The sequence below is a fragment of the Macaca mulatta genome, chromosome 3, assembly GCF_049350105.2.
Source record: "Macaca mulatta isolate MMU2019108-1 chromosome 3, T2T-MMU8v2.0, whole genome shotgun sequence".
NCBI classification, from domain to species: domain Eukaryota; kingdom Metazoa; phylum Chordata; class Mammalia; order Primates; family Cercopithecidae; genus Macaca; species Macaca mulatta.
This window is the reverse complement of record NC_133408.1, coordinates 12,672,608-12,687,209: the sequence shown is the minus strand read 5'-3', so window position 1 is coordinate 12,687,209 and position 14,602 is coordinate 12,672,608. Positions and strand designations below refer to the sequence as shown.

The window sequence follows — 14,602 nt, the reverse complement described above, 5'->3', positions numbered from 1 at the left end:
TTGTTCCCCCATTAATTGCCAAGCAATCAATAAACCCATTGATTTGATTTCATTGTATAACTGTATTGAAAACAGGATGGGGTCTGGACACCCAGTACCTCTCGCTGGCCAGGTCTTGGTCCTTGGACTACCATCTAGTCTGTGCCTCAGCTATTTTGCTGGCTGGGAAGAAGAAAAAAGTGATGATTGTACTGTGATATGTTAGTGACTTTTATCACAATGCAGTGCTCAGCGCCTCTGTCACCAAAGTCTACCTCTTTTCTGGCTCTGTTTTGGATCCTGGAGGGCTGACTTAAGCAAATCCTTAGTAAAGAACCCAGCAGCCTCTCCTCAACCAGTAGGCAGCTTCCGTACAGCCTCACAGAAAGGTGGCCCAGGAGTGACTTTATCCACATTTGCCTGCTCAGAAAAACAAACCACCATATCTAAAAAAGAGATTGACCTTGGAGTTTCCAGGAACAGAACTTAAAGGGGTGGGAAGGGGTGAGGAAGAGATAGGGAAGCAGGAAGGGAGGGAATGGGAGGAGAGAGACTCCGTGGCAATGGCAGAGGAGATTGTGGCACAGGCCACAGGTGTGTAAGCCCCGTAGACCTTCTGGGAAGCTGCGAGTTGCTTTGTGATAAGATTTGTGAATAGGGGGAGGCCAGTGGCCCCCAGACCTGCCTAGACACTCTGCCCAGACTCCAGCCAGCCCTTTCTTGTCATTTCATGTGTTAAAGCACTTAACATGTGTATAGTAGTATGTATTTATCATTTGGCTACATTTTCCCCAAAGTGTGGACTGAACTAAGATAAAAGAAAAAACACAAGTTATTTTCCTAAGGTTCTTTGCCTCTTCATTTTTATATATGTCACTGACTGAGCTGCAGAGGCCTGTTTCTGGTGACATGATTCCTTCTTATGCTCCTGGGATCTCACACATGTGGAGCCAAGAAACAGAAAATGAGATAGGAAGGTGCCCAGAGTTCTTGGACAGTGCTGAGCTGTAGGACTTGCTTTGCCTCCATTGGTATCTTTCGATGGCTTGTTTTTGTTTTTGTTGTTGTTGTTTTTCAGCTCATAAATGACTTACTGGTTCCAAAAGACAGTATTGTTCAAAAGAAAAACTTCAGGTCATTTGACGATAGTTCAGGTGCTGGGCAGACCTCTCTGCGGCATACTTTGGCATATTTTCACCGGCTTGGGCAAGGGAAAGCATTTGTTGTCTACAGTACCGTACTGGAACGCATAAAGATTAAAAAGAAGGCCACAAAAATGCTCCTGCTTTTAAAAAATGTGCAATTACAATAAGAAGATAGAATAGTGCCCAGAAAGAGACCCAAGGACACGTGTCATGGAAACCAAATGGATAAGCGGGCGAAGTATACACTTGAGAACTTTTGCAAAGTTGCTGAGGCTGAGAGACTGCTACCACAAATGAAGTGATACAAGTGATGATGTACATTTGCAGAGCGCTTGACAGTGTGCAAAGCCTACACAAGCACTGTGTCATTCCAGAGGTCACGAGTGTGTATCACTCACTGATGAGGAGGTTGTGACGGCAGCAAGGTGGCTGCCATCTTGCCTGGTGGTCATGCAAGGATCTTACTTGCTTCTTCCTCATGAGTAAAGGGTGTTGGACACCACAAGGACTTTGTCCTGCCAACTTTGGGGCCCTTGCCCCATCTAGAGGGGGCAGAACATTTCAGTTGGAGAACTGGAGGCTTAAAGGATAACTGATGGCAGTAGAGGAGGGAGGAGTGATGACTGAAGGCTCACCTGCCTTGCATCTTTCATCTGAAAACTAAAAACTTGGACTAGATTGGTGATTTTTTTTTTTTTTTTTTTTTTTTTTTGAGACAGAGTCTGGCTCTTTTGCCCAGGCCAGAGTACAATGGCACCATCTCGGCTCACTGCAACCTCCACCTCCCAGGTTCAAGCAATTCTCCTGCCTCAGCCTCCTGAGTAGCTGGGATTACAGGCATCTGCCACCACACCCTGCTAATTTTTTTGTATTTTTAATAGAGATGAGGTTTCACCATGTTGCCCAGGCTGGTCTTGAACTCCTGACCTCAGGTGATCCGCCTGCCTCAGCCCCCCAAAGTGCTGGGATTACAGGCCTGAGCCACCGCACCCAGCAATTGGTGGGTTTTCATTCCTGGTTCCATATGAGAATCCTTGGTGTGGCTGTAAAAACTACCAATACCCACGCCACACTTTAGACCAGCTGAATGGGAACCTCTTGGCTTGGACACTGGTTTTGTTAAACTCTCCCTAAGTGATTCTCAGGGGGAGCAGGATTAACAGCCATTGGCTGGATGCTCTGTAAAGTGATTTCTAGCTCTGTCTAATGTCTGGGGGCTGGGTTAAAACAGCATCTGGTGGGGCTGGGCGACGAACAGAAGTGATGGAGAAGGCTGCACCTACCGAGTACTTCTACTCTTGGGGAAGTTGGTTGAGATTAGCTCTGGGCACACATATAAAACCCAGTGTACTGAATTATACAGAGTCCCCTCAAAATTTGTGTCTACCCAAAGCCTCTGAATGTGACCTTATTTGGAAAAAGGGTCTCTGCCGAGGTAATTGGTTAAGTTCAGATGAGGTCATGCTGGATTAAGGTGGGCACTAAGCCCAGTGTAACTCATGTCCTCCAAAGAAGAGAAGACACACAGAGGAGAATGCCATGTGAGAATAGAGGACGAGGCTGGAGTGAAGCTGCCACAGCCAAGGAAGGCCAAGGATGGTCAGCAACTGGCAGAAGCTGGGAGAGGCAAGGAAAGATTCTTCCTTCCAGCCTTCGAAGGGAGCACGGCCCTGCTGACACCTGGATTTGAGACTCATGGCCTCCAGAACGGTGAGAGAATAATACACTTCTGTTGTTTTCATCCACCCAGTCTGTGGTATTTTGTTACTGCAGCCACAGGAAACCAAGCCACCTGGTAAGGTTTGGGTCTCAAGACAGCTGAATCACCTCGTCATTGCTTAGCAATGAAAGATGCTAGAGCTGATAGCACATTTAACATGAGAGGAAAGCTGGGCTGTCAGGAGAGCTGTGTCCTGTTTCCAGGCACAGCAAGGACAGCTGGATTCAGACTGAGGCAAGACCTGAAATGGATGCCCTGTCGGAGAGCATTGGCGATTTACCCCACAGGTAACCATTGGCTCATTTTGTGCTACAGGAAAGGTGAGGAGATGGGAAGTCGCTGAAAGACTTGAGTTTTGATCTTGGCTCTGTCACTTCTGGCTGTGTGGCTCTGGGAAAAATAGCTAATGTCTCTGGACCTTGGTTCCTCATTTGTCAAATGCAGGAACTAGATGACATAATCTGCTATGCAGTTTCCAACTATTAAGTTCTAAACGCTGGGCCAGAGAGACAGGTTTAGCATCAGTAATAACATGTGAGAATAGTCCCCCAGGCATAGGAATGCATCATGCTCCTTGCAGCTCATGCCCCAGATCTGATTCTGAGTTCAGACATTGTTAGCCACTTGCTTTAGGGATTTTTGGTGGACATGTTGCTTTCTGGTACAGCTACTCCAAAATTTAGGACATTGATGTAGTCTGTGACTAAATTAGCAATGTCTAATCATTTGATTGTCTAACATCACAGAAGGATTAATCACCCACAAGATCTAATGAGCTTCTTTTCCTAGAACACATTCTACATGATCAACAAGACCTTTGATGAATCCAACAGCCAGAGATCTTATGAACCTTTCCCAGGACCCCCACTACCCACCTCTCATCCATGCAGCAATTTACCAGGCCTGTATGTAAAACAAGCTCTGACCTTGAGGATTCACCTTGAGGGGAAAAGTGGGTACAGAAAACGTGGATATGGAGAAAATGTGGATACGTTTCCTCTCTGCAGTTCCTAGGATGTTGTATTAGTTTTCTGTGTCACATAACCACAAACTTAGTGGCTTAACACAACATGTATTTGTCATCCCACAGCTTCCATGAGTCAGGAATCTAGGCAAGGAATAGCTGGGACTTTCGCTCAGGGTGTCACTGGCTAAACTCGAGGTCAGCCCAGGGTTGTGATTCTGATGTGAGACTCAAAGTCGGCTTCCAAGCTCACTGGCTGCTGATGGAATTCTGCTCTTTGCATCTGTGGGACTGAGGGCCTCAGCTCTGACAGACCACTCCCTTGCCACGCAGCCTTCTCCATAACATGGCAGTTTGCTTCTTCAAGGCCGATGGGAGAATGTCTCTGCTGCCTCAAATCTTTCCAACTTTCTCCATTTCTGACCTCTAGACCTTCTTTCAAAAGGCTCGCATGATTAGGTCATCCCCTCCCAGGATGGGTAGGCTCCATTCTGATTAACTTGAAGTCAACCGATGAAGTCAGGCTGATAGGGGATAATGTACCAAAACAAAGTCAACTGATCAGGAACTTCAATGACATATGCAAAATCCCTTCTCCTTTGCCCTGGAATGCAGGCTCATCACAGGAGTGGTCTTCCGTCGCATTCACAGGTCCTACCCACCCTCGAGCGTGGGAGAGTTATACAGGGCATGAACACCGAGGCGTAGGAATCTTGGGGTCATCTTCAAGTTATCCTGCTAGAGAAGAGTCTGGGGATCTGTGATAACCCTCCCCGGGGAAGTCGCCCTCATCAGTACACAAGCCAGGGCTGAGATCAGCTGGGATAGTAAAACCTCACTTTTCAGGGGGTCCCAGGCCATACTCTAGCATCAGGTGTCTGCTGCATATCTTCTTGGCACATCTCCTTGAGACACTTTTACTTCTAATCCTTAGGCTCAAACACCTGTGGAGCGGGAAGTCTGACATTTCTGCGAAGTCCTCTTCACTTGAGTCCCAGGTCCCTCTGACAAAGCAGGAGTTTGTTGACCTTCTAGTCCTGGCACCAAATGTACCTGTTTACTCAGCTTTTGCCGGAGGGTGGGGAGAGAGGGTGGAGAAGAAGGAAGGGCTGTTTTGCAGTTGGTCAATGACATGCTTTGTTATAGTTTTTCTTCATGTTGTGCAGGTGGCCAAGTGTCACGGGTACAAGGTAGACAGATTTCTCCCCCTTGGTCTTCCCTGCATTCAGTCCCCAGCCAGTGGGTCACATTCAGAATAATAATAGGAATAATAAAGGTCACGGTTCCTGCTGTGGTAGGAAAGATTATCTTTAGAAAGAAACAAATAATCTGGGAGGAGTTACATGGAGTTTAGAGAAACAAAACAGACACCAACTCGCCCTTATTCCCTGAGTTTCATTCTGTGTTATTCATCAATGCCTGTTTGATAGTTTCATGTCTTGATGCATCTTTTATTGTCCATCTTTTGGCCATGGATACTCTTGGATTATGCATCCAAACTAAGCATAGTTTTTCAAGCCACAAGACTTGTGGGGGTAATGGACTGGGTTTCTCTTACTCATGGTGCAAGACACTTCAGAGTCATAAGCCTATGGATTTTTGTTTGTTCGTTTGTTTTTATTTTTGTTTTTTGAGATGGAGTCTTGCTCTGTCATGCAGGCTGGAGTGCAGTGGCATAATCTCAGCTCACTCAACCTCTGCCTCCCAGGTTCAGGCGATTCTCCTGCCTCAGCCTCCTGAGTAGCTGGTATTACAAGTGTGCACCATCATGTCCAGCTAATTTTTATATTTTTAGTAGAGATGGGGTTTCATCATGTTGGCCAGGCTGGTTTTGAACACCTGGCCTCGAGTGATCCACCCGCCTTGGCCTCCCAAAGTGCTGGGATTAGTTGGTCACTATGACTGGCCAAGCCAATGCATTTTGAATCACGAGGACATGAAAATCTCTGTCAAAATAAGAATGCTGAGTTGGAGAGTGGAGGCAACAATGTCACTCTGGGTTTGTGTGGACACAAGAACCAAGAGAGGCCTCCTTGTAAAATGAATGTGTCAGAGCAGACATTACATGGCCAGAGACCTAGTCCTCAGACCTCAGACTTCTTAGTGCTAAATGAGAAATTTGGCCTACACATTGTCTCCAAAGTCTCTTTTTGGCAGTAAAACGCTTTGATTCTATATGACACACAATTCTCCACACAGCCTGTGTAGCTATGTCACGACTTTACAACTTTCTTAAGAGCCACTTTCAAATAAATCATGAACATCTCACAGCAGGAAGAGATGACAGGTGACCAGCTTTCAAGTTTGGGTTGGTTTGGTAATTTTCACTAGAAAATCATCTCCTGAGGACAGAGATATTAAATAATGCAATGTCATTATGTCTTTTAAAAAATTAAAAATTTAAAAGTGTTATTTACCATTCTAGTTCTTGAGTTTTTATGTTTTGGGAACAAAATGGCATTTTTGTTTTGTTTTGAGAGAGATGAAAACAATCAAGGCATTCTGACTTTGTTCTCAGTAGCTATCTCATTCGTAATGTTGAATGCGATAAAAGCAGTTTCCTCGGTAAGAAATGAATGTATAGTTTCAACCACAATATGTCTTCACAGATAAAAAGATTCCTATCTGTATTAATAAGAACATTTTCTGGGCCTCCCTGTGAATGTGATCTTCACAGAGTTACGTGTTCCCACCTTGTCCTGAGGACCAGATCCAAGAAACGTTCTCCATGAGTGCAGGTGAGATGTGACTTGGCTCTGTGGCTCTGTAAGACATTTCTGGGTAGGAATAATTACTAAACACCGAAATGGCTGAAATGAGGGGGAACGACGTTTCCTCTCAGCAGATCTTGATAAAGGAAGCATCGCCTCTCTCAGAGATGTCTTAGGTTGGCCCAGTCTGGCAGCCAGAGAACTGGTTAGATCACCTATCAAAGTGATATCAAGGATGTTGATTTTCTGTGAAAGAGCTTCTACTCAGTATTTCTGAGAAGTCTGACAATCCATTTCCATTTTTAAAGAGGATAAGCTTTTGAAACGCAGTGGCACTCACAGGCAAAATTTGAAATGCTACCCTCAGGGACCACCATGTTCGCAATGCCAAGGCAGGGGTCTTTTGCACCTGGAATACTAGGCTTCCCTCTTATGGTGAAGCCCCTGAGCTGTTTTCCTGATGGGCTTGATAGTGCAATGGTGATTTGCCACCCCAGGAAATCCAGTCCTCAACCCCTGAGATCACAAGAGCCTTCTCTGTTTGCTCAATGGAGTCTGGCCAGTCCTGGCTCTCTCCCACGCTGTGTGCAAGTTTGGATCTAGAACTCAGAGCCTGATTATTAGCTAATGCCTGAAGCTCATTTTTGTGTCACCATGTAATATCAGGAGAATAGGAAGTCCCAGCTGCCCACTTTTCCTCTCCCCATCCTCAGGCCTTCAGGATACACCATGTATACATGTGCGTATGTGTATGACAACATGAAACATGAATTTCAGATCCCCTGTTCAGAAGGGGAATGGAGGAGGAAGTTGAAGTGGATGAGAATCCAGGAACAGGGTTTAGCATTGGTGAGAGTGGCAAGATGACTCAGTCTTGGGTTTTTAATCAAGGGATCTTAGTGAAGAACAGCATATCCTTTGTTGGGCAGAATATAAAAACGCAAAATAGAAGCCAGTAGAGATTTAATAAACAGAGCAATCAGTAGGGCTTGGCAGGAAGATGTGCACACAATGGCTACTTTAATCTGGTGGAGATGAGCTTTGGTGCAATGGTGAGTGTTGGTTTCCATTGACACTGACTTGAGTTGATTCAGGGGTCAAAGAAGAACATTTTGGATCAATTTGGACGATTATTCACAAGCAGTAATCCCACAGTGTTCACTGTTTTCCAGGAACTTTTAAAACAATAGAAAGGGTTATTCAGGGATAAAGCATTTTTTCCATTTTCACATGCTTTCAGAGGTTGGCTCACCTTATTCGGGTGAGGCACATAAGTGTGGTTAGTGTGAGTATTGAGGCTACCAAACAGTTGTAGATGTTTCCTTAAGACCAATCTTACCAGTCTTATTCCCCGTCTTTCTTTCTCCTACCTCCTGAACTGGGCCTTAGAATAACTGGGCAAAGCATTGCGTGGCCTTGGGCAAATTGTTTGATTTGCTGACTCTCAACTTACTCACCTGGAAGACACCTTTTCTAGCCAGCTCTTGGAACTGTTATGAGAATGAACGGAAAAGTGCATAAAAATTGGAAATACTAGGTACAAGCAAAGATTATGTTTTCTCCTGTTTTGGGGCTAGGTTTTTGTGTACAATAAGTGTTTCCATCAGAAGCAATTGACACCAATGCAGAGCCATCAACAGGAGGAGAATTTGCATTTGGACAACTCCTTGAAGGATGAAGAAAGAGGCTTCAGGAGGCAGAGCAGCCTTATGGGCAGAGAGTTCAGTGGAGGAATCAAGTCAGTCTGTTGTGGAGGAGGCCTTGAATAGGCCACTTTTTCTCCTCAAGGCCAACAAGAATCACACCTGTTTTTTTGAGATTACAAGAGGAAATGGAAGAAAAATTATCTTGACCTTGTCTAAACAACAGTGTCAAGGGGTACTATCTCACTTTTAATGTTCACTGCCTAGCTCTGTCCCAGATACTGTTTGTCCCTGAAAAACCTCCTCAGGAAGAGCCCCTCGACCTGGGAGCCTGGAAGGAGGTTCCCTTTGAGTGCAGTTTGCTTCTGAAGCCATAGCCAAGCACACGGGACCCATATCCACATCTAGTCTGATTGACTTCCTCTAGTTGAAAATGCATGTGAAGGGCCTTGCTAAGGCATAAGCCATATTTCTGCCTTCCTTGCTTTTAGCTGTTCCCCATTGTCTCATCTAGATTGTGGGTCACTGTTAAAAATGACCATAAATCTTTAGAGAAAGCAAGTATTAGGTTGGTGCAAAATGAATTGCAGTTTTTGCCATGAAAAGAGATGGCAAAACCAACAATGCCTTTTGCACCAACCTAATATTACAAAGGAGCTGGGATTACATGAGAGAACACATAGGAAAGCAAGGTGTAACACATGTGTTCATTATGTTGATGGTTATCTCGTTAGTCACTAACTTTCTAAATTAATTGAGAAACTTTTTAAAGAACCAGAAGAGAGATGGGCATGACTAAAAGAAAATGTTTAAGACCAAAGAACAGCAACCCGCCTTTTAACTCACTTCCTTACCATTGAGAGCTATACTACTCACCTACCAGAAATGGCTTTTGCGTCCAGGAGCTCCAGGCCCTGAAGGATGCTGCTTTACTTATGAAACAAGAGTGGCAGACTTCTCATGGGCTGATGTGCCAAGAATGGCTGAGGTTGGGTCTCAGTGGATGGCAGGGCTTGCAGGGAAGGCAGCAGCCGAAACCCTGGAAATCTGGCTCAACACAAAAGTGAAGAATGAGTCTTACATGAAATGCATTGGGTGTCAGTGTCAAGAATGCCAAGGCCCTAATTTTTACATTGTCATCTCCTAAAGACAACCATGGGGGCTGGCCTGTCAACATCTCTGTACGTCAATATTCCATATTTGCCCTTTCCCTTTGAGGATATGGAACCAATCCTGGTAATTCCCCCCACTTGAGCATGCCTGAGGATGGATACCTCTTCATATACTCAGTCATGGGTGAAGATTCCATTCTTGAGGGAAACCCATCCTTGGAGATGCCAAAGATCAAAACTAAGGGACAATATTTTGGTCTATTTTAGAGGCAGGGGAAGGACACGTTGGCTATATCTGGTCCCAGGATCATCTCTCTTGGGGCATTGGCCATGGAGCCAACACTGGGTTCTGTGGAGCCTGCAACTTTAGCTTCCTAAAAAAATCCTTCAGGACTTGGAGCACAGGGACAGCATCTCGATTTAGATCAGGCTCTGAGTCCATACTAGAATCTGGTCTGGCCTCCTTCAAGGGGATCTCCTGCCCCTGTGAATTTCCTGAGTCCTGGCCTCAGTTTTCTCCTCTTTTACTGAGCTTTTTCCTGGCCCATCACTTGGGGCTGATCTCTGTGAGTTCAAGATTTGAAAAGTGGTTGTTGTTCTGACTGGTGCCTTTGCTGCCTAAGATTTCATGAAGATGATAGCACTGCAGATGACAAAGGAAAAGTACTTTAGACCTTTTGTGTTCAGATAACTTTGGAGATAAAGGCGACATTAGCGATCATACAAGACAAATTTCAGCTGAAGAAGCCCAGCGAGCTTAAATCACTTGCCCTGGGTCCCTTGGCCACATACGGCAATGCTGGAACTAGTATCCAAACCTTGTGATTCATAGTTGACAACGATCCATGCGTGGTTGGGGTTCTCAAAATGTGGTCCTAGGACCGGCAGCATCATGTCATCTGGGAACACATTAGAAATGCAAATTATTAAGCCCCATCCAGATCTACTGAATCAGAAGCTCTGCAATCTGTGTTTTAACCAGCCCTCTAGGGAATTCAAATACTTGCTACAGTTTGAGAAACAGTGTTCTGTGCTGTGCTAAATTAAACCTTTTGAGGGACAATTCAGTATTTGTTATCATTTGTAGAAGAGTTGAATGCTGAACACTAATTTCTGTCACACTTGATTCTTTTATTCATTTCTACACTTAATCTCGAATGCTATTCCCATATTAGGCACCACATGGATCAGAAGGACATATTGAACCAAGATCCTTCCTTCAAGGAGCTGATAGGAGTCACAACATAGACCAAGGAGACTATGATACTGAGAAGTAAAGCAAAATATGATGAAATTTTGGAATGATGCAGACACCAAGGGCAATATGAGTTTGGTAATGCTTTGGGCTATAGAGATGAGGTTGAGAATATCAACAGGAGAAGAGAATTAGCAACCAGGTGGTAGAAATGGGTGTAGTGAGTTGTAGAAAGAATAAGGAGATTTGTCAGGTGAGATGAGAGGCCTTGTGCTCTCTTAGGAAATTTATGAGAAGTTCTGAGACTTAATTTCTCCCTGAATTATGAGGATCCTAAAGGTACTTGCCTCAGTGACTGAAGAGAATGGGTGGTTGGCCATAGATCCACCACTCAGTGATTGACTCTGGAAGCATCTGTCTGGTAGGGACAGCAAGAGGAAATATTTTCAGACTTTACTCTGGTACAAGCCTCAAGCAATTTGTCATGACTCAGGTGGTTGGGAAGCAAGTGTGCTCTCGGGACAGCTTGACATGTCACTCAGCAACCTCCTGGGGCCAACCTGTTCTTTTAAAGGAAGAGTTTTGTGTTGACTCTGAACTTAGAAGAGTCCAAAAACAGCAAGTGACAACAGAAGGTTGAGTCATGAGTGCATACCGCATCCAGGCCAGCCTTCGCTTCCAAGCACGAAGTAGACCATGGCGTTGAGTTGACGTTTTCACAATGGAACCATAAATTCTCTGTGACCCATTTCCACGGCCTGTATCATTTTATAGACCTGTATAGTGGCATGGAAATTAAATTGGTATTCATTATAAGGTGCCACCAGATCCCCAAAGGCCTAGCTTGCCCGAGAAAAGCATCTATGGAGCATCCAACTCCAGCATATTTTATCGTGTTTAAATTTCTGAAACATAATGCACTTGTGATATATGTGACAAATATAGTTATCAGCATTTTTTCTTAATCAGGAGACTTTGTTTTCAACCATGCTGGATAAGAGAGAACTTACTGCAGTTATAACTATGTGTTATTTTTTAAAATAATCCTAGCCAGCATTGGATTACTATGGTTGCAGGCCCTCTATGGCTGCTTCAAATTCATTGTCTGTGTCATGTCCAAAATTATCCTCCTACGAAGGAGGCATTATTGTTGTCTCTGCCTTACAGGTGAGTAAACTGAATCACAGAGAAGACAAATAATATCTTCGAAGCCATGCAGCAAATAAACTGTGAAGACTGGATTATACACACACACACACACACACACACACACACACACACACACACCCCACTCAGGATCACGGTGGAAGATGGAATAGTATGTTGGAAAAAGGTAAGGATTTCAAGTTAACATCTGGTAATTGACAGACTGAGCAAGTAGGGGAAGCCACTTTTAAACCCTAGAATATTGGTTGCCTAATCAATAACACAGAAGCCCTTACTCATAGGTTAATTGTGAGGAATGAATGAGATAATATGTTGAAAAGTTTTGTTCTATAAACTAACCTCCCCAACAGCCATATCTAGAAATTGGATTTTTACTGGGAGGTCATGAATATAGGCTCAACCTTGGAATTTTCTGCTCCGACTCCCTTTTCCCAACTCAAATGGATCGATTATTTTCCTAACTCATCAGTGCTTGGTTGATGATACGTAATCATCTGTCTGGCCAGGTAACCTGGTAACTCAATTAAACGGCAGTTTGACCTGGAACTTTATGGAGTGCCAGGTATGGTGATGCAGACTTGGACCTGCTCAGGGCTCTGACAGATGGACACCAGCATCCCTGAAAATAAAGGTGTCTTGTCTTTGGGTCTGTGTATTTGGTTACCTAGTTGCTTCTCTGCTCTATGGAAGTCACATTTTCCTCTGTTTCTTCAACAGTCCCTGCACCCGGTGGGTCCTGGCCCCGGGGGCATAGCATGGCTTCACATCCTTGCTTTTTCCAGCATCTGGCATCTCAGGAAGCCACTGACTCACCCCCTTGGCCCCATCCCGCCCCTACTGCCCTGCACTCATTGGCTTCTAGCTTTTGATGAATTCAGGGAAATAGGGGTTCCTGTGAGCCCATGTTTTTCAAGAGCTCATGGTTTATGCCTGGAATATGTATTTGCACTCCAGCTTTCTAAAATGAGCAGAACTTTGGAAATACCCATTAGTGGCTCCTGTCTGAATTCCAAATGTCTCCCTGAGTTTGCTTTAGAGACAGAAAGGAGAATTCTTGAATTAACAATGATCTCCCAGTGAAATCCCCCTATGGAATTTGAAATGTAGCCATTATGACAAATAGGCTTTTACCTTTTATTGTGGTGAAATACACATAGCATAAAATTTACCATTGTTGACATTTAGTCCATCCACAATGTTGTGCAACCTTCACCACTGCCTACTTCCACAACATTTTCATCACCCCTAAAGGAAACTCTGCACCCAATAAACAGTCCCTCTCCATTCCTCCCTCCTCCCGGACTCTGGCAACCACTCATCTGCCTTTTGTCTTTAGAGATTTGCCTATTCTGGATATTTTCATGTAAGGCAGATCGGTTTGTTCATTGAAAATTTTCAACATGCTAGACATTCACATTGTTTCAAAATCTAAAAGTCTAAAAGGATTTCCTTTCTTTTGCTTCTCCCCCATCGGCCTGGGCTCCCTTCCCACATGATTTCTCTGTTTGTGGAGACATACGTATTCTAGAATATGTGTATCCCAATACAAACAAATATGACACACGCTCTTATCTCCCCCTTTTATTACATGAAAAGTAACATTCTATACACAATATTCTGTACCTTGTTTTTCAGCCACCTTACAAAATGTCCTGGAACTTCTGTCCCCATCAGTACACAGAGAGCTTCCTCATTCCTTTTCATAGCCGCATAGTAGTTGTTTGAATCTAGCATGCTTTATTTAACTAATCCTTTCTTGATGGACATCTAGGTTTGTTTCCAAGTATTTGCCATCACCAGCAAAGCTGCCATGAATTATCTCACACACATGTCATCTTAAAAGTGTCTCGGCAGCACAAATTCCCAGAAGATGAATGACTGGGTCAGAGGGCATGTGGATTTGTAGTTTTGTTAATGATCACTCCCTTTCTTTCTGCAGGGGTTGTGCCAATTCACACGCTCACTGGCAGTACACAAGAGTCCCGCAGCCTCCACCAAACAGTGTGTCACCCAACTCTGTATTTTTCTCCTAATCTCAGCACAATCAAATTCGAATTTCTATTCCTATGTTTAAGAAAGAGGATTTAAGGAATTCTGGTTTTGTCTCCTAAAAGGAAAAAAAAAAAAATGCATCTGGCACCTCCGTGTTACCTGTTTACATTTAAGGATAAATGAAAAACGCAGTCATTCCCAGTAATGTCCACAAAATCAGTGACTTGCTGAAGTCCACACACCTTTCCCTACCTGGAAAGAAGCCTCTGTGGAGGGCCTCTGTTTCCCGGGGTACCTCACTTCCCATCCTCCTAGGGACAGACTGTGAGATCCCACCCCTCCACACTCCCCACTGTTGACTCTGCACCCCACAGTCAGCTCCCTTCTGAGTGCCCAGCCTGGGCTCCAGTGGTTTATTTAAAAGCATGACGAGCCCTCTAATTATGGAGATAAAAGCTGCCTGTGATGCAGAGCAGGGCTTGGGTTGAAAGGTCTTTTTTCTGACTCTTTCCCATCTCATTAGAGTTGCAGGGTGGCTGGTCACTGCAAGGTTTAATCTTTGGAGGCAATGTGACAGCAAATGTGGCAAGAATCACAGCTCATTGACTGTTCCATTAAAAATTTCTACATGTACCTGAAAAAGGTGCCTTTCAAGTTGCTTCAGTCTGAGGAATCTTATTTCTCCTAAACTGAGAGAAATGGATCCCCTGAAAATGTGTGGCATGCACAATTCGATGTCATGGCCTCCATGTGAACATCTCTTTCTGCGTGGATGGAGGAAGTGAACAGCTTTTCCTTCTTCCTGCGTTTCCCACTTCTCCCTAAATCTAAAGAGCAATTCTCTGCCTTCGCGAGCGCAAGCTGGTGAGAGCTGGGAGAGCAAGCTGGCACTGCTCAGCAGCCGTGTTTACCATCTGATCATCGTGGAGGGACAGCTGAGTGCACAGTGTCCTTCCATCCATCATTGCAAGACC

General features: G+C 44.4%; 1 long non-coding RNA gene across 1 annotated transcript; it reads right to left on the bottom strand.

The window, feature by feature from the left end:
- Window positions 1-15: 15 nt before the first annotated feature.
- On the bottom strand, window positions 16-13,332 carry LOC144340047 (uncharacterized). The gene is made up of 6 exons (XR_013415772.1): window positions 13,260-13,332; window positions 10,817-10,887; window positions 10,093-10,173; window positions 9,039-9,209; window positions 255-399; window positions 16-162 (listed from the first exon to the last, which is right to left on the bottom strand). It is a non-coding gene; the product is annotated as an uncharacterized LOC144340047 (long non-coding RNA).
- Between the last annotated feature and the right edge of the window lie 1,270 nt (window positions 13,333-14,602).